Here is a 20,397-nt window from a genome sequence, read left to right on the forward strand (position 1 = left end):
AGTGAACAAATGAAGCCACAGGACTTCAACCTGTCAGCAGGAAAAGAATAGTACAGATAAAACCAACAATATATAACTTAATGTCAACATCAGCCACTTGCACACAGTGGCCATCTCTTCCTCTTCCCTCCCCACAGTCCTCTTCTTCATTTTAAGTTCAGTTCTGAGGTTAAGTTTTATGAAGAATTTGACAAGTTTTAGTCAGCCAGCATCTACAGAACAATGTGGGGAATTAACAAAACTAAGTTGATGCTGCTGAATGTTTTGCACCTAAATATTCTTACAAATCAAATAAAGATTCTGTATTTGAAACAAACATATATCAGCTTTATTGGAGTGTGATACTATTCCTAAAAAAAGCTGCTTGTTAATATGGTTATGTTCACCTTCCAGCTGTAGAACTTGCTGGGAGTTGAACATAACCATATTAACAAGCAGCTTTCAAGAATTTCAGTAAACAAGACTGGGTTTATAGGACCATGAGCCTATGCATTCATAAACAACCAGTAACCAAAACTGTTACTGAGGAAATAAATTAGGTTTTAAGTATAACTTTGTATTACTAGATTTGCTATAGTATGGAATTTGATTTTTTTTTAAATTCCACTTTGAACAAAAAATTGCATGTGTATAATAAAAAGGAATTTACCAGCTTCGATGTTTCAGTGGTGTAACATGGTAACAGCCCTGGCAAAATGAAGTTTAATTACCTCATCATTCTTTACAGAAAGTATGTGACAAGAACCCTAGACTGTGGAATCCAAACATAGTAGGGGGAAAAATACTCATTTACTTTCCATAAGTAAGTTAAACTACTAAGACTGCTCTTCATAACTCAAGACAGCTTTTTTTCACTGCGCATGCCCCAGTACAGTGTTCACTAGTATCATGATTCTAAATAGCCTCTTGGAACCACGAACTTCATTTAAAAAAAAAAAAATTATTTTTTTGTGTGTTGCAAAGGACATGGACACTATTTTCTCCTCTGTGGTAACTTTGAGACCTATATATCAAAAAAAAAAAAAAAACCCAATAATGATTATGTGTAAAAATCAACACTAAAGATCACGTCAAATGAAAAGGTAAAATTCCTCAAGGGAAAAGACAAAATTAAAATAGCCTTTTCCAAGGGCCCTGCTAGATCTGTGAACAAATACATTTGTTTCCAGTATAGAGGTCCTCTGAAACGTTTTATCACTACCAGAAGTCAAACGTCAGAAGCTCAATCTCTGCCAACAGGATGCAGCAGGCTATGCTGACAGTGTTTCAGGAGAGTTTAAACTGGTGCTTTTGATACAACAACATCCTTCAAGGCAACTGCAACAACTACAGGGCAGATTGTCTCACATAAGAAACCTATTTGTTTGTTTTGACATCCAACAGACTGATGAATCAATGTTACAAGGGACGGTTTTTCCTTTGGCAGAACTGTTTTTTCCACTTTTACTTCCAGACTGGACTTCCTTTGCATATCCTATACCTATAGGTTTCACTAGGTGTTAATAAACACATGATTAAAACATGTTCAGTGGAGGGGGTTATGCTTTTACTTCCTCATTGCAAATCTGCTTCAACTAATCTTAATTGAGATCTCCGGTTTTGCTCTCCCTGCAGTCCATAGCAAATTCTGGTCACCTCCCTCCAGGCAGCACTACTGCTTGCACAACCTGTTGAGTTAATTCAGGAAGCTGATCCATCCGAAAACAAATCCAACCCCACCTATCTTTGCAAAACCAACACCACTGCTCCCCATCTCTTGTCCTTCCACACCCCAAACCCACACACTGCAATTTTCCAACCTTCTTCATATACCATCTTGAACCAGGTCATTACACACCTGTCAAGGACTTGCATCTGGTATAATGCAGATGGCAAGGCTGCATGGGCAAAAGTGCAGCATCTCACACTTGTTGCATCCATTTTACCTTTTAATTAATTAGATTACTCTGTGAAAGGACAGATCATGTACTAAAAGCAAGTCTTTTCCAAGGATCAGGCACATCCAGAAGAATCATCCTTTTCTTTCTTACAACGTGAGTTTAGTTTCACAAGTGGATTAAAAGAAACCATCTACAAGAACTGCTGTGTTTCAGAAAATGTGACAAAAGCAGGCATTCTGTCACAGTCTGAACACAGTCCAACCTGCTTTTGCAAACCCTTCTTTCTACACATTCCGGGGCAGGGGGTGGGGGGGGTGGGGGGGAATAGCCATCTAATTCCCTTGCATGTCCCTGTAGAAGAACACTGATGTATAGAGAAAGCATTCAGCAACAGCCTGGGATAGAGTCTGGCACTCTGTGGCAGCCAGACTACCCGGGGTAAAGCATCCTGCTGGAGACCACCCCTTGCACACTGCATGAAACATTACACACTATCAGCAGTCAAACACAACACAGTTTGTGACAACTAGCAGCACTCCAAAAGGTCAGAAGGTACAGAAAGCAGAACATACCCTCTTACCTATCCAAATTCCTGAGAAAGCAGACATATGCAGCTTCAGCAAAAACTCCCAGTGGACGTCACAATCTACTTCTGATGAATCATACCACAGTGAAGCCTAGAAGCAAAAAGATCATGGGCATGAACAAAATTTGAATGGGAAGCAATCAAATGAAATACTTCTCAAAAGGTAAAGGGTATTCTGAAAATTGTGCTTGTGAGAAGCCAGAAGCAACAATGAAGGCTTATAAAACTGTGAATCTATAGATGTTTTTGCACATAGCTTACATATCTGAGAAAGCCTGTATGATAATTTTCTCACTACAACAATCCCAACCCTTCTTTTATCACCCCTTCTCTGAATCGTTATTTTCTTCCAGAACGCATTCTGCCAGGCATTTAGAGATTAAACACACATTTGGCAACGCCTGAAAGAAAGGGGACATTTAGCAGTGCTGTGGCCCACTTTTTTTCTCTCGCTGCTCAACATAAAGTCTGTAACACATGCCAAAAACAAGGGAGAGCAGGAGTTTTTATCTAAGTCACCAGCTGCAGTACCCTAAAATTCTCCCAAGTGTAGAAGGAAATGTAAAGGTTTCAGAGCTGGTCCTTGCTATTTACCAGGTCCTGTAAATTATAATCCATATTTTTTCAGAATTACTCTTAACATCTGACCTCTGTCTATTGCTACAGAAGGCTTGCATCTCTAGATGATATGAGTCCTCTAAAATTAGACCGGGCAAACAGATGTAACCATGGAGATTTATGCTGCAGTCCCGAGAACTCCGCAGAGGCACAAGCTGGAGGCAGAGCACATACTGCCAATGAATTTTTGTCTACTCTACTCCCACCAAGCTCACGTGTTAGAGGAGATGTACAGTGAATCATACCAAAGAGAGATTAAGATCCAGCTCTAACTAAGAAGTCTAAAGAAAAAGACCTAGATTCTTCTCCAGCCTGGTTTTCCCCAATCCAGTTCACTGCACAGCTATGTGAGCACCTGAGCTGACATTAGGCAGAAAAGGTATCAGACAGGAGAAGCTGAGAAAGATGGCTCCTTTCAGCTGCAATGGCAGCATGAACTGCACATAAAACCAAAATACAAGGGCTATGTGTAATAATTGTTGCTGAAATTTGATAGGTTGATAAGCAAATTTTAAGCTACCCATTGCTAGTCTCCAAAAAGTATTTCTTTACAAAGTTGAATAAACTCAGATAAACTCAGAATACCTACCTGGTGGCAAGAACACTAGCATCAACAAAAATTCTTTAAGAAATGCCAAATAATGTTATCAATAGAACTCAGGAAAATAATTATTGCTGGTTTTTTTGAGCAATTAAAAATACAGCTGAGGGGTTTCTTTTGCAAGTTTAGGCTTATTTAGAAAATACTGTGTGAAATTAAGACCTTGGTGAAATGAGAGGCATCAGCAAAAGAGCTGCAGTACACAAAAAATAATAATGCAGTGCAGCAAAAGCAGTTTATAAAAGGCAGAGAGAACTAAAATCATGTTTAAAATAAGGCAACACTCCCAGAAGAGCTTCATTTTAACTTTCATATTGTCAACAAACTGAGTTTGCCTTTTTTATTAGAATCACATTCTAATTCTAGGATAGAAAAGCTCAATTATAACTTAGTCTAATAAAGCAAGTGTAAGATTTAAAGTCTATTTGTTTGTCATTGTAACTGACATTTTGGCAAATCATTCAGGTAGAATGTGAAACAATTTCCACAGGTAGTGAATGGCCTTCTGGTCAAGAGAATCATTTCCCTTTTTTTAAGGTGAAATTCTGTACAAATTCAAGCATTATTAAGACACATGCCAATTCTGACCCAGAACTCTCCATTTCCTTTGGTATTAAATTATAGACCTGCTGTGTAAAGATGATTTTTGTTTTTTTTTCATAAAAGATTGCCTGTGAAGCTCAATTGTGATTGGGAAGACCGCCTACACAGCAGAGAGAGTGAGAAAACACACACTTGTAGAGCTGAAAAAACATCACTGTAGGCGTATGTAAGGAGGGAGAGAAGAAAGAACTTGGCTCTACTGAAAAAGGCTATTTTCTGACATCATTCTTGAACAAACCAAAACGTGTTAATTGAAGACAATTCAAGGGTTGTTTGCTATGTTCCAGCTATCAATATGCAGTACTACAAGCAAGAGGAGGAATCCTTGCACATTCATCCCTCTGATCTCAGAATCTGCCACCAACCCAAGGAATGCTTCACTTCCCCCACTTCTCTGCCACAACCTGCAAAAGCTGTTCTCATAAAACAGCAAGTCACCTGCAGAAACAGCAGCTCAAAGCTTTAAAAGTCTTACATAATTAATAACATTAGAAGTATTGAAATTGTAGACAAAGCTTGTTCAAAAACATAAGGAGAGAGAATGCTGTCTAAAAACACTAAGAGTAACTAGCATTTAATCTCAGCAGAATCTAACAGTATTTGAAACTGCTGAAAAAATAACCATAACAAGTTCAGATATCTTTCTCATACAGACTTATAAAAAAACTTTTCCTCCCTACCCTACATACCCTTCAGTCCCTTCATCTCCTAAGAGATGTAAGCAGGCCTTTCAGGATGTCCTATTAATGAACTTTGATTTTCAAAAGGAAGAAGGAACAAGCATCATTGGAAAATATCCCCCTCAGTTTACCTTTGGAAGGCACCACCTATGAGTATTATAATTCCTAAATAAAGAAGCCTCTATGAAGTGTTCTCATGCCATCATAAACATATGAAAATATTTTTATTAGCTCTTTCTCTTCAGAATAAAAACAAAAGGCTTTTGACATATAGGCTTTGGCTGATTATTACCACAATTACTACCAGGGGAATAAAGACAGCCAGGACGAGTTTCACCAGTGAACTTCAATAAACATGAGGTGATTCATTGCAGGGAAAAGATGCTGTGATGCTGCTTCTCCCATCACATTGGACATCAGCCTACAACCTATTTTGCAACCAGTCACAAGGAGACAGAACTTCAGCACCTAATTCCCCTGAGTGTTTGGGCTGGTGACTTCAAAGCCCAATGCCTAGCAGATGTCTGAATTCCTGCACCCACAGAACACTGCCACAGCAGAGAACAGCCCACAGAGCAGTACTCCTCAGAAGCCATCTGCAACCAAAGCTTTCGCAGGGTTCTAAGCTTCATCTCCAACCAAATATGCTGTCACTGAAGATGCTGAATTACACAAACTGATAAATAACATCACTACAATGCAAACTCAACTCTTCTACAACTTTTCAACTATATGATTGTTAAGGACTAATGCCTATTACACATACAGCTCAGAAACACAGGCAGGACAGGATTTTGAAAAGCATCAAGCCTGACCTGACCTAAACTATATGGCAAGCAAAAGCTGTACACTCAGAGTCACAACTAACTTGCTAAAATTACTTATAAAATGCTCCAGAGACTCAGGGAAGCACAAATTCTTCTGGGTCAGAAAGACAGATAGGGATGAAGTATCAATGGGAGCTATAAAACTCACCAGCAGGAGAACCTCCTGAAAAAGGAGAATCTGAACCAATGAATAGGAAATGGCAAAAAACAGAAACAAGAAAAAAAAAATAGGGTGATGTAGAAACAAGCACAAAAAATAATGGTCTATAAAAAGTTCTAAGAATTGAAATCCCTCATTCTAGAAAAGGTAGAGTTGTTTATTAAATAAAATGTGTAGATTACTACTAATCTATGAAATCATAGCCATCTTGACTTTCACCTTGGTGAACAGTGAAGTACTAATTGTGACATTAATAAAACCTCTCTCAATACTAATCAACATGTAATTCCAATAAACCAAAAATACATTAAAATATTACACAACAAATGAATCACACCCAGAATTTAAGAAAATGTATCCCTTCATGCTTGGCTTGTCAAGTTAAAGAACACTTGCTTTAAGAGTCATGGCCAGAATAATCAGATCTCTTGTATTCTCCATAAATTTCACTTTGAGGTAAAAAATGAAATTTTATTTCTTCTTAGTGAGAACAGAGCAGCTCAAGGTAGTTTGGAAAGCTGTCTTTTACCTTCAAGCTTTAAGACCTCCAGTCAGACTAAAGTTAGTAGGATAGAAAGAAAAGCTAGAAAACCACAGAGGGCTGTCAGAGGATACTCTGCTGCTGCTGACATCAAAATTCAGAGAAAACATTTACTTTTTGCTTTTCAGACACGAAGACATTCAGGAGTTTCTCAGAGATACGCTATTGACAAGAAAGTAGGCTGAACTAGTGAAACCTTAACTTGCTCACACTCTTTCATAAAATGGCTCAGGTTGGGGGAGCGTCTGGGTTTTCCCATTCTATGTATTTTTTTCTCTCAAGGGTAGACTAGAAGTCTGATGCAGATTTACAGCCTGATAAAAAGTTAAATACCTTTGACACCATAATTATACAGTATCAATCCAAATTAGTACCATAGCATTTAATTCATTAACTACTCTGCTGCCATGTCAACAACAGTCAATTTCTGGAATTCTTAACATTTTTTCTCAAAAGCAGTAGTGAAAATTTAATTTAAATTAATTTAACAGGAAAAGGCTCCTAATGTTCACAACATCGTTCTCCTGAATTAAGTAGTAACTTTTCCTGATTATTCACAACCACCATGGCTTACAGACTTCTATGCTGAGGGCAGTTTTTCTAGCCTCTAGTTTTTCTACAGTGTGACTGTAATAGCATACAAGTGGCTTAATGTTTACCTTTACTAACTGTACAGTCTACAAGTAAAATACCGACACAAAGAGGATGCTGCCAAATTGAAAGAGCTCCTTGTCTATGAACTAATGCTTACATCCACACTTGGACTAACTGAAGTGAAATGTTGAGTTTACAGAGCACAACCATGAAAATGTGAACTTTGGAGTTAGTCCTGACAACAGTAAGCACTTTAATGCAAGGAATGCAAATAGACAGTTCATAATGAAGAAAACCATTAAAAAATACACAGAGTTCACTTTTCCCCCTTACATTAGGTAATGACCCATCCTTCACACTAATATTACCTCTTCAAAAGTTAGGTTTTCTCTTCATAGAAATTATAGTAATAGTAATTCTTTTACTTTTCAGTCTAGCAGTCACAGCTAAGCTACAAAAGAAGGACAGGATTTTACAGCGTAGAATGAGTTACTGCTGCCAAAGACAGAACTAATAATCTGTCTACAGCAGAAAATACTGGAGAAACATTTAGAAAGGGCAAATTCAGCACAGAATTTGCACATCCACAGTTTGAAAACTCACTACTTTTCCATTCTGCTTTCCCATCCCTTCCCCCAGATAATTTTAATCCATCTATCTGCTGTTAAAAGAAAGACTGAGCTGGTGGTGTCTCAACTGACTTTGCCATTTTAAAGCTGTTTGTCAATAAAAACAGAGGAAGCCTCATAGAAAATATGCTGCTGTTAGGATGCTTTTACAGGCTGTAAGTGTTCAAAGTGCCTAGCAGATAAGGTAAATATCATTAAATAAAATGTAAAGAAGGAGAAATCAAGACAAGAGAAAGACAATGGGGGGTCAGAGAAGGACAATGGGGGGTCAGAGAAGGACAATGGGGCCAGGGTCATCCAGCAGCCAAGTGTACATCAAAAATATTGGTCTTCCATCTTCTACCACCCACAGCAAAGGCAAATGACCTCCCTTTATATGAAGGCTTTTCAGCAACATTTTGGTAATACACAAAATTTAAGCAAAAACATTAGCTTTACAAATTAGGTGTCCAAAACAAGAAAGCAAAGAGCTACCTAATGGTGAACAGAGTAAAAGCCGAAGTACCATCACTGAATATGTGTCACCAAACAACACGTGAAATCACATTTGCCCCATCTTTCACAACATACTGGAAGATTGCAGAAGCTCCATTACACTTGACCCTTTACCACCAAAAAGGCATTTAAGCTAGTAGTATCCAAATGTAGATTCTGGTTACGTGCATTTGTGCTGTAAGCTTCACTTGTGTAAGTCTCCAGCCCCCTTCACAGCACTTCAGCAACATCCACCTGCTACAGAAGGAAGCTTCCTAGTCAAAAGTTGTATAGATGTTTACTGCCTGTAAAAATTCACTAAAAGAGCTATTTACTACATAGTATAGTTTCAAAATATCCAAGACAATATGAAAAATTACACTGTTAAGGAGAATTTATTGTCTTCAAAAGCTGTGAAACTGTATCAAACTGAAAATCCTGGTAATCTCTAAGTTTCACACTCCATAAATCATATCTTCTATCCCTAACTGAAAATTCAACTATAATAACAAGACACAATTTTTTAGCTAGAAAGCTTTTTGCATATGTAACCAAACTTCTGCTCTGCTATGTTACAAGCCTCCATTCATGGGGGGAAAAATGTCCATCTACAGGGCCTTTGAGATAAAGCAGAACTCATTATTTCCATCCTACAGAAAAAGTCAAAAGTAAGATATTCCAGATATTCTCTCCTGCATTTCACAGAAACTGATCATCTGTCATTTTATAAGACAAGCACCATAAATCTCCATTCCCATTTGATTCACTTGGCAGACTCAGTCATTTCCATTAGAGTTGAGGTTTCTCTGCCCATTCAAGGACCTTCATGCTTTTTGCCAGATTAAGATAACATTTAAAAGGATTCTTTGTTTCCCCAGCAAACTTGCAAACTGTTTTGTCCTCTTCTCAGTAGACGGCTCATTTATTCACTCTTCAAGATATAAAATATTTCATAGTTGTCCTCTTGGTCACATAATGCTTCAGGAAACAAGAAAAAGTATTCTTCTGTCTGCTTAGATAGTATGAATATTATTACAGCTTGCATTAAAAAAGCTGTGTAAAGAATTTAGTGAAAACAGGCAGTCTACCAATTTGACCACATGTCTAGAGCTCTGCATAATTCAAACAAGCAATTTTACTTGTCTGCTTTGCAATTTTCCTATTAATGAAAATAATATTTACCTCATAGGGGGTCAGAACGATTAATTTCCATGAAGAGCTTGAATCTGAACCAGAGGATAATTTGATAGATCTCCAAGGAGAAAGGGTAAAGGAAAAACAAATTAGATTTTTATACTCAGTTTCAAATGAGAAAATATTTGAATTGCAGCAGAACCAGCTACTGAATATTAGTAAAATTGCACATAAAAAAAAGGAAAAAACTCAGTGCTAATATAATTGTTCTCAAACTACATGCCCAACCATGAACAGCAGCAGCCTCTTCAATGCCAGATTTTTATCTGAACAGACAAGTTTTGGAATCTGTCTTGATTCTTGTCCATTTCAGAGTTGCTGCCATTTCATTAATAAAAGGAGATGTTACATTCTAAGAACTTGGTGCTCATTTATCTCTGGGAAGAAAGAGAATTGCAGAACACTCTGAACATAATATTTTTAATAAACCCAAACCAAAAGCAAAATACAAAAAAGACCTTGTGAATCCAGAGACTATTATTACAGCTAACTATTATGGATCCATCAAAGTTCATTCTCAGCTTCAAATGCTCAACCCAAGGCCAGAAAAGTTACCCAATTGGTGTCAGTGGACACTGATCCCAACACTAGATCCATAACCTTTAAAAGTACCATGGTCTGAAGCCAAATGAATAATTACAAGACACAACACTGAACTCAAGTTAGAAGATGAAGATATAAGGAAGACAGGGGTCTTCTGCTATATTTTTTGACTGGGAGTAAAATAGCACATTTGTTTTATCAGCAAATGCTGTGGCCAAAACACTTTGTAACTAAAATCCTTGGAGAGAAACATTCACTGCTGAACAATTCATTATTTTATCATAAGAGGAATACTAGACACCCTTGTTTCTAATGAAACTGCAATTCTAGGAAACAAACTCAGAAAATTATTCATATGAGAAATTAGATTAGGAAGAAACAGAATAGTAAGGCTATAGATTCTTAATGAAGTACATTAAACAACCTGAGATTCTACACTTCAGTAATTGTTCATTCATGCTGGGGAAAAACAACCCAGAAGTACAAGAGCAGAAGAGTGACTGATACAATGACAACACAGGTTTGACTTAATAAAATGACAATGTAAGTTTTTTTTGTTTGTTTTTTTTTTTTAATTTAGATGTAGAAAACCGTTTATTTTTACTTTACAAAAAGATACTCTTTAAGAAAAGGTTCTCCAGTGTTACAAACTGCAGACCTCCAGCACCAGGCCAGTGTATTTGACCAAAAATTACACAAGTTGCAGAAGCTACTGTTAGATGTCCACCTAAAACTAAAAAGGGTGTGTGGAGAACACAACGCTGGCAATAAGGGAGTCTGTGTTTTTTTCCAAGCCACAGAACCACACAGGAGGAGGTGCAAACACCTCCACCAGCAGCTGCACTCCTCCAGAAGACCGTCATGTTGTTTTCAGCAGCTCAGCCACAGAAGAACCCGACTCACCCAGCCAGAAGCACCAACTATCCACATCCAGTTCTTTATCCAGTACACTCTGTATGTCAGAGATTCCCATTGAAGAGAAAACTCTAATCTTATACCAAGCTAAAAATTTCAAATGTAAAAGGAGAATTAGTAAGAGAAGCGTAAAACCTATATATACTGCAAATGAACATTTCTTTTTCAGTAATTTCACAATCCAAATAGTATATCTTCTGGTTTAGTCCATTTGAGTCATAATCCACCACAGTCAAGAATTCACACAACATATCAATTCTTCATCTGCTTCCCTATATCCTTTTGTGCAGAACATAAACACTCTTCTAAATAAATGCTTTGAAAATGCTGTCGGAATGGTTCATCCAAACAAGCGCGCCAGCTAAGGTTTACATTCCACCAGCTGAATGTGAAAATAAATAGTGGCTATAAATCTTGAGGGAAAATATTAACACATTTTCCCTTAGTTTTTCATAGAATTATTTGTCCATTCATATCCAACAACTGAAAAGTTGCACGACTCAGTCAGAGAGTTAGATATCAATGCTATTAGTTAGAAGTTATGGACCCCACATGACATTCTTCCAAATACGTAGATACAGGAATGTCTCCAGCAAAAAATGTTATTCTCTTACACTAAATAAGAAATCTGAAGTCAAGTAATCATTCTGAAATACTGTCCACATCGTTCTTATCTACAAAAAGCTTTACTGCATGCCTGAAGTAAAATCCAACAATCTTTAATTTTTTTCCATTGCAAGAGAACACACAAAGCTTCAAACAGTTTTACAAATAGGGAAAATGTAGAAAAAGACCATCTCAGATGCACTGTGGCCATTTAAATTACCTAACAGTATTTTTTTCCCTATACATTTGGAGGCCCACTATGAAAACCCATATGATGCCACTGACAGTGTCTACAAGGAGCCTATGCCAGGTCTTAAATTATTTTTATCCAGTCTTAACAATATGACAGCATCATTACTACAATTGCACAATGATTGGCTTCTGGTGGGCTTAAGAAAAGCACGGGAAAGAAAACATTAGTAATGCATTACATGGAATTGAAACAATTTAGAGCAAGAACTTGGGGCACAAGCACAGTTTTAACAAATCCTACTTATAAAAAAACCCCAGACATGTCGTAAGTGTCAGCCAATTTCAGAAACATCCTATTATGGCCATACAGGTCCAGTCAAACACTTTATAAAGCACGTACTTGCTGCTGACTGGGGAGGGGCAGAGGTCTCTTGCCCCATCTCTGCGAGTGTTGGCTGTTAGCAAGATTGATCCCTCAACTCAGCCCACCCTGCAGCTGCACACATCCGTAAGCACAGGAGGTAGAAAGGAGCAGCCAGGCTGCAGGAGGACAAAAGCACCATGTGCCCTTCCAGGGGCTATCTGGGCTTGTGCCATGATGGTGTAGCTGCCCCTGACACCTGGAATTCCCCAGGCAAAAAGTTCTCTGTTTTGCTAGAAAAACACAGATCCCATCCCACCCCATACTGCTCAAACAGCAATCACCAAGAGAGGGCTGAGCTCCAAGACAAACCAACGAAAAATCTCATCCTATTGGCTTTACTAGTTATTTCAGACTACTGTTCATTGCTTTGAGGGAAAAAACACCTGAACTTCACCTGAAACACCAATTTTGTCAGGCACAAGCATACTTGAAATCTTTTCATACTCTCCAACATTAGGCTTCGATGCACTTTTGACTCATTCCAAGTGATTCAGCACAAACATTTGAAAACAATACAGCAGGTTACTGAAGTAAAGGGAATTGAAGATGTGCTTCTGCAGCTCTAATGTCTCTTAGGTTGGAGACAAATCAAGCCCAGACTGGAGCACCCTTTTAATGGACCTTTTTCCATTAATGTGTATTGCAGATTCATAGAGTATCCTGAGTTGGAAAGGACATACAAGGATTGCTAGCCCTGCACAGAACACCCCAAGACTCACACTATGTGCCTATAAGCATTGTTCAAATGCTTCTTGAACTCTGTCAGAATGGGGCTTTGACCACTTCCCTATTCCAGTTCAACCTGTTCCAGTGTTCAACCACCCTTTCGGTGAAGATGAATATTAGGAGACAGTTCTTCAATCTCTCCTAACACAGCTTCATGCCATTCCCTTGGATCCTGCTACTGGGCATCAGAGAGAAGAGCTCAGTACCTCTCCTGAGAAGTCATAGACTGCAATGAGGTCTCTCCTCAGTCTTCTCCAGGCCTAACAAGCCAACTGACTCCAGCTGGTACTTATATGGCTTTCCTTGTAGACTCTTCATTTTGTAGCCCTCCACTCCGTTATAGCTTTGCATCTTTTTTATACTGTGGTGCCCAAAACAGCACACACCACTACAAGTGAGGCCACCCCAGGGCAGACATTGCAGGACAATCCTCTCCCTTGCCCTGCTTTGCCTGATTACTCCAGGACACAGTTGGCCCTCCTGGCTGCCAGGGCACTGCTGGCCCATACCCAAACTTGCCAACGACCAGGACCCCCAGGTCCCTTTCCACAATGCTGCTCTCCAGCCTCTTGTTACCCAGTCTGCCTGTACACCCAGGGTTGCCCCATCCTGGATGCAGAATCCAGCACTTGTCTTTGTTAAAACTTCATCCAATTGGTGATTTCACAGCCCAGTGATTTGCCCTGGTCTCTCTGCAGGACCTCTCTGTCTTCAAGGAATCGACAGCATCATCAGCCAGCTTACTGACTGGCTTCAAGTATCCCTTTGAGTCCTAGATCCAAGTCATTTTTTAAGATGTTGAAGAGAGCCAGGCCTAAAATGGAGCCCTGCAGAATCCTACTAGTGACCAACCACCAATTTGGTGTAATCCCATTTCCTATAACCCTTCTCTTTTTACAGACACCCACCAAACTGGCCAGCTTCAACTCCAGTTGAGCTTTGGCCACATGAATTTTCTCCCCACAGTGGCAATCCCCTTTGCATTCTTCCCATGACAGCAGACACTGCTTCCAGTGGACATACACTTTCTCTTTTTGCCTGAGCTCTAACAGAAGATCCCTGCTCAGCCAAGACAGCCTTCTGTATTGTCTGATCAATTTCTAGCATTAAAAAAAAAACTGAACTAATTTTTAAGAAAGATCAGAAATTATAATTTAGCAATTACATAGAAGAACAATTTCCAGCTCAGTTTCAAATACTTAGAGAACACAGCATTACTGACATGTTAAACCAAAAGATGTTTGGGCTGCAAAATAAGGAGATCCACCATCCCATATCTCACTTCAGTGTCTGGGTACAGAATAATTAGCAGTTCCAGTTTGGACTCAGTAAACAGAAATGCTATACTTGAGAAGGAAATGTCTACAAAACTAAAGATATGTATTTTTATTCTGTTTCAGAGGTTTGGTTAGGATGATGGCCTCAAAGAACTTCACCATCACCAGGGTCTCAAGCACCACAGCATGTGAAGTCAACGTGCTAAGGAAACACAACTCCACTGCACGGGGGGGACACCACACAACAAACCCATATGCAGCACAGGATTACAAGATGCACACATTGTTAACACATTTTTTAAGAATTTTACAAACATTCTCTGCAGACAGATTGGTTGCACGCTGAACATCCAAAATAGCTGCTACGATACCCGAGAACAGCTGTCAGTAATAACACAAAGCTTACTCTAAAGGACAAGAGACTTCTATCATGCTGCTCACTCACTTCTTTCCTTACAGAGCAATAGAGTCTCAATTTACAGTCTTAGGTTGCTTTCAACACCAACATATCTTGATCATAAGTATTCCTCACACTTCTCTAGCTTTTTGGATTGTTTGGGTTTCAACAAAGCCCAAGTAAGGGCCTTTCCTCCTATCTAGACTTTCCTATCACCAACCTCAAAACAAAACCCACCTGTTACCTGAGGGCACTTCTCCAGATAGGAATGTTTGCTTTCAGCCAAAAGAATGTTCCTTGTAATCCCTGCACCAGGCAGCAGACTGCACACAGTTTGGCAGAGGAGGAGACAGGAATATCAACACTGTACAAGGCTCCCAAGGAAAACTAACTTCAGCAAAGCGTGCCACCAGCATAGTGAATGCTCACAGATTGACTCTCCTCACTCAAGCACCTCACATTTTGCATTAAACAAGTTACAAAAATAAATCCCAATATGTTGCAAATCGAATCTTAACTAACTGTTCATTAAAAGAGGAAAACTATGAGAGCACATACAAAAGGATCATTTCAGGGGGAAAAAAAGCTGTAATCTATGGACATCAGATGTAAATCATGTCAATGTGACTAAAAGAAAATATGCCTTTATTTTTAAGGTAACCTACAACAACAAAAAAACCCTTCCGATTCATGATTTCACCACTCAACAGAAGCCCTGAAACCCTTCCTCCCTGTAGTAAGCAGAGAAAAGAAACCCCAGAGAAAACTGTGAGGGCCCTGGGAGGACCCTACCCTCTAAGCAAAACCAAGGCAAACTATTCCAAGTCAGCTCACACCAAGAAAAAACACACACTGTAATGGAAAACTAGTTTGGCTGTATGGTAATTACCACAAAATAACTCTGGCTATTGAGAAAATATACTATAGACACTCTCCTCTTGGAAATTGTCTACCAGAATGTGTGTGCACTGTGTTTATTTTTAATTTTCCATCAAGCCAAATTCTGGTTGACATTCACTAATTTGCTAAAAAGTGTGCATAGATCTGGAAGGAAAGAGGGGAAAAAAGAGAGAACAGCAAGATGCCAGACCATTACTTAATGAAATTATTGGCTAAAGCTTACTCACTTTTTACTGAATTTTTTGTGGACTTCAAGAAGTTTATAAATACATCCTTCTATGTGAGAAATACAGCCTAAGGATTTCCAACAATTACCTTTAACTACAGTTGTCAATATTTTTTTAAGCATACTTATATTGAAAGCACAAATACCACACTGGAAGACTCAGAAAGGAATTTTTTTTTTTTTGCAGCTGTATTTTTGTTAGGCTTATTTCACAAACCATTTGTTTCTCAGTAAAATGCATACATAATGGGATATCTGCCCTTAAACAAGCTCAAGTAAAAGGTTTTACCTTCCTCCTCTTTCCTTTCAAGCCTTAATTGGCAGATGGTCAAGAGGATGTTTATAGTAATAGAGGATGTTTATTAACCAGCTTTCATAGGTTAGAGAAGCTGGTGCCTTAATAAAAACATTTGACAATGCCTTTTAGCAACCAAAGTACTCAGAATGAAATACATTCAAATAATTCTATTTTAAAAATACTTCAGAAATACTGATCCTGAACTCACATGTGCAAAGCTGCTTTCTTATACTATAGCTCTGTGGGTCTAAATCCTCAAAATACAGCCTTCTTTCAATCTCTGTCATATTTAAACATTCCTTTACTTCACAGCAAGTTCCAACAACTCTTACCGAGTAAACAGTTTCCAGCAACTCACAGGTTTGAGAAGGATACAGTTAATTCCTGGTTGTCCTCAGACTACAATTTTGATGAAACATCCTCTTCTTTTCACCAAACTTTCACTATGTCTTTCACTTATTAACCAGGTCACAAGTCAGATTTGCACAAAATTTACCCAGCTAACCACAGAAACACAAAAGCTATGTTAGCCCACTGGATTTGCATTGATTACAGAAGACATTGTTCAACCTTACAGGCTAGGACTAATCCACACTCAGTATGCAACTTCCTTACTGGAGTCTTCAAACATTTCTCCTTATTACCTTTTTGTGAAACAAAAATGTCCCCACTTCAGAGACATAAATGAGGTAGGCAAACTGAAGGGCAGAGCTACTCACTGGGCATCTGTGGTGCCCCTAAGGGCCTCCCCAAGGCAGCCAACCCACAGCAAAGTACCACACTCCTCCTGGAAGAAGCAGGAGCTGCAGAGGGCAGGAGTCTTGGCTTTTTCCACTCTCTCAGCCCTTTCATGCTCTGTCATCAATTGGCAGCTGATGACCTGGTGAACCAGATCAGGAGAGCCAGCTCAACTGGAACCCAACACATCTTCTCTGGCAGGTTAGCTCTGACACAAAGAGCCATTCCCACTCAAGGCTGCTGAATGCCTCTCAGAATTCCGAGACTAACTTGGGAAACTGCAGGGATTACAAGACCTCTGTTTTCTGAGTAAATTCAGACTATTAAAATCAGCCAGGGAGCTACAATTTTAAATATCTACATTTCTGTATGTCTTTTTCCAAAGCATCTCATCCTCTTGAGCATCTTTACTGTCTTATGCCCAGTGCCACCTAAACCACCAAAGTGAATCTGGTTTTCAAACACACCATCACACCACCAGGGCCTAATTGAGCACATCCAACCAAATAAATAAAAATGCACCTCACACAGAACAAGAGGACTGTGATCCACATCACTCAGTAAATACAGACACTGCTAGTTCAGAATTCAGGAAGGGGGTGGTAGGACTGGTTATAAGGGTAAATGAGCAATTCTCAGATTTGAGACAGTGCAGTTGATTCCCTCCATCCCCCATACTTCTTCTTTTAGTCAATAGATCCAGGAACTGTAATACATGAACTATGACTTAGTATGCACAAACCTGACCATTCACAAAATGACTCACAAAACTGTCTGCTGAAGACTTTTGCCTTTAAAAGACATTTAACTGCGTTTTAGCTCCTAAAACTACCCAAATATTAACAAAATATTTTTGTACATTTTTATAATAACTATACTAATATATATCTAAAAGGAAGCCTCTAAATAACTCCTAAGCTTAGTATTACTTCTAAAATAAAAATAACATCTATAGAAAACTACCAAATAATGATACAGGAGATATGTTTGGCAACTCTCAAAAACTGGACTATAAGTATAGTTGTCACACATATACATCACACTAATTGCAAATACCTAACATTTTGCTCTAGGGAACAAATTCATGTTTTCAAAACTTGGGAAATCAAAAGCTTATTAAGGATTTTTAATTGTCTGTGACCTAGACAAGATAACTGGTATACTGCTCACTGGGTATCATTCTTTCTGATTGAAATACCAGTAATTTCCCTGTAGACCAAAGCAGATCTTATCAAATGACTACTATGCCCTGAAGAGGTCATAAATTAGTAACAGTATGCAGTGACTTGATACTGTATAGGGGGAGAAGGAAGGTGGAAAAAGAATACACATTATATCAATGAATTGCAACTCACTCCTGAACACTATGCCGTCACCAGTTCCACCACCTGGTGAAAGGACAGGTGAAACAGGCAAATGACTTGCAGGCTCCTCCAGGAAGACACACAGCCCTTCAAAGAAAGTTTCCATGCAAGTCACATCATGGCAACCCCCCAGCACATAGAAGACATGATTAGTTCTGAAGTTGGTGACAGCAAGTTACAGCTTTTAAGGACTAACTTGGTTTTACAAAGGGAACCAAATATCTGTACATTTTAAGCCTTGTAAAATAAAGAATTGAGAGCACAGCTAAAACATCTATACAGATACAGAAGACCATCTTGGCAGCACAGGTACTATATCAGAGATACAGAAATCTGAAATAAATTCCATGGATCAAAAGACATACTCCTGCATTATGTTACTCCCATGTTTGGTGTTCACAGCATCTTATTCCAGCATAACTGGCCAGGACAGAGGACTGGATTCCAGGAAACAGGCAGGGATTGTACATCATTCAGATAGAGTGGACACTTTGGGGCACACTAATACAAGAATGACTTGAAAAAAGAGAACTACTTCAAGAAACTCTAAGAAACAGGGCATTAAAAGACGTACAAAATGTCACCACTGGATAGAAGTAACAAATCCAGAGTAATCAAGAAAAAAAATTAGGTTTCTTTTAGGTGCAAAGGCTATAAGCACATACAAAACAAACTGATCCCCAAATTCTTGTGGTGTTCCTATTTCATTCCTTCTGCTTCTAACCTTTTCCCAAATGTTTCATATTTCATGTTTCTCAGCTGTGTTCTCAGTTCTTGCTGGAGGTGAAGCATTCAGTACAACTTCCAGGAAGAATGTTATCTAACTTCACTGTTCTGGAGCAGTGATGTTTACATTTGTAAACCTACATAAAAAAATATTTATACACAAGATGCTGACACCTCAGTCCAGAAATAGTGGATTATTTCCACTTCAGGTTCTGTAGACATATCATTCATAGCTCTCATTTGTGCCCATGGCCATTCCACACGGCCATTGCTGCACAAATCCATTTACACCAACCAAACTACAGGTTGGTCCACTACGAGGTCACCACTGAAAAAGCCAGGTTTCTTCCTACATTATTTTATTTCTGAGATGTAAAGAAATTATTTATAAATAAAAGGGATTTTCTCCAATTCCCCTCCCTTCCCCCATTTTTTTTTCATATAACCAAATTTTCATTACATTGATTTAAGTCCATGCTCAGATCAAGTTTTATCAGATTTCTTCAAACGTAAATAAAACACACAATCCATCTTCCTTTTTACCTACCAAATAAAATAAAAACATTCAGAAAGTAACTGATTTCTGAAGGGCATTGTAGGACACTGCTGCAGCTCATTTAGAGTTTCCTTTTGGGAAGGTGAAAGAAGGGAAATAATCATTTGAATTCTCATGCAATCCAACCAGTTTGACCCAAATATGTGCATTAATGCAGGCATTACTGTCAAAGTAGGGAGAAAGGCTAAATATCAGCAAAAAGTTAAATCCCACAAAATTAGTTTGTTATCAGCATGATTGTGTTATTTTCATATTTAATCAGAAATGTAGAAATCATATTAATTCAAAAGACATCCTTCTGCCATGCAGAAAACACCAATAATATTCCTAATCCCAAACTCCAAACAAAAAGGCATTAGAGGAGTTGGTGATCTTGGTCTCTCCTCCCACAAGCTAAGTAGAAAAATCCTAAAACTACAACAAAATGCTAAATCGTAATAGTAAACACTGGATTTAGTGGACTTTGCAAGCAACCATACCTTGATGTCAGATCTCTAAAGCCTACAGGAAATAAACGTAAAACATACTAATACATTAATGGCCATATGAGTTGAGTAAAGAAAGAAACAAAATTATTATTTCTAATTAAGCAGAGATAATTGGAGACTCTGGTAAACAGTGGTAGTTAAGAAGTAAACTTACAACCAACTTAACATGGAATTCTACTTATGTTAACTAATAAAAGTAAACTAGGCATGTTACCCTCCCTGGTTTTAGACATCTGTACGAAGGCAAGGTGTGAATTTACCAAAATTACTTGTAGTTGTATAAGATACCCACTGATATCCACCCCTCTGGAGCTTTCCACCTACCATGCTGATATTCCACTATGCACCAAGCCACTGAAGTGAATATTGCAATGTAAGCCAAGCAGGACTATCTTAAATATAAGAAAGAGAAAAGGAGGGCAAAAAACAATTCTGCAAACCAAGCTCAAGGAAGAAAATCTTATCCGATCTCAGGGGAGCTGCTGGAGTTTAAAGATCAAATATTTTGGTACACTGGAATGTTTCCATAAACACTTGTTTTCTTTGAAACAAGTGTCTGACCTTTCTTTGCCTCCAACTCATAACCTGCTACATGCTGTCACCTTAAGAGGTACTCTGAGCTCAGAGAGAGAAG

General features: G+C 38.5%; 1 protein-coding gene across 6 annotated transcripts in view; it reads right to left on the minus strand.

The window, feature by feature from the left end:
* SIPA1L1 (signal induced proliferation associated 1 like 1) overlaps nucleotides 1–20,397 on the minus strand; it is a 201,931-nt gene that overhangs the window by 133,325 nt on the left and 48,209 nt on the right. For 4 of the 6 annotated variants that reach the window (XM_036384744.2, XM_036384748.2, XM_036384750.2 and 1 more), the window contains one exon: nucleotides 2,461–2,557. The gene's annotated coding sequence lies outside the window, so the exon portion shown is untranslated. Of the gene's footprint in view, nucleotides 1–2,452; nucleotides 2,558–20,397 lie in introns of all 6 variants that reach the window. The other 2 variants (XM_036384749.2, XM_036384747.2) reach the window with 1 other exon arrangement.

The sequence above is a fragment of the Molothrus ater genome, chromosome 6 (assembly GCF_012460135.2).
Source record: "Molothrus ater isolate BHLD 08-10-18 breed brown headed cowbird chromosome 6, BPBGC_Mater_1.1, whole genome shotgun sequence".
Lineage (NCBI taxonomy): Eukaryota > Metazoa > Chordata > Aves > Passeriformes > Icteridae > Molothrus > Molothrus ater.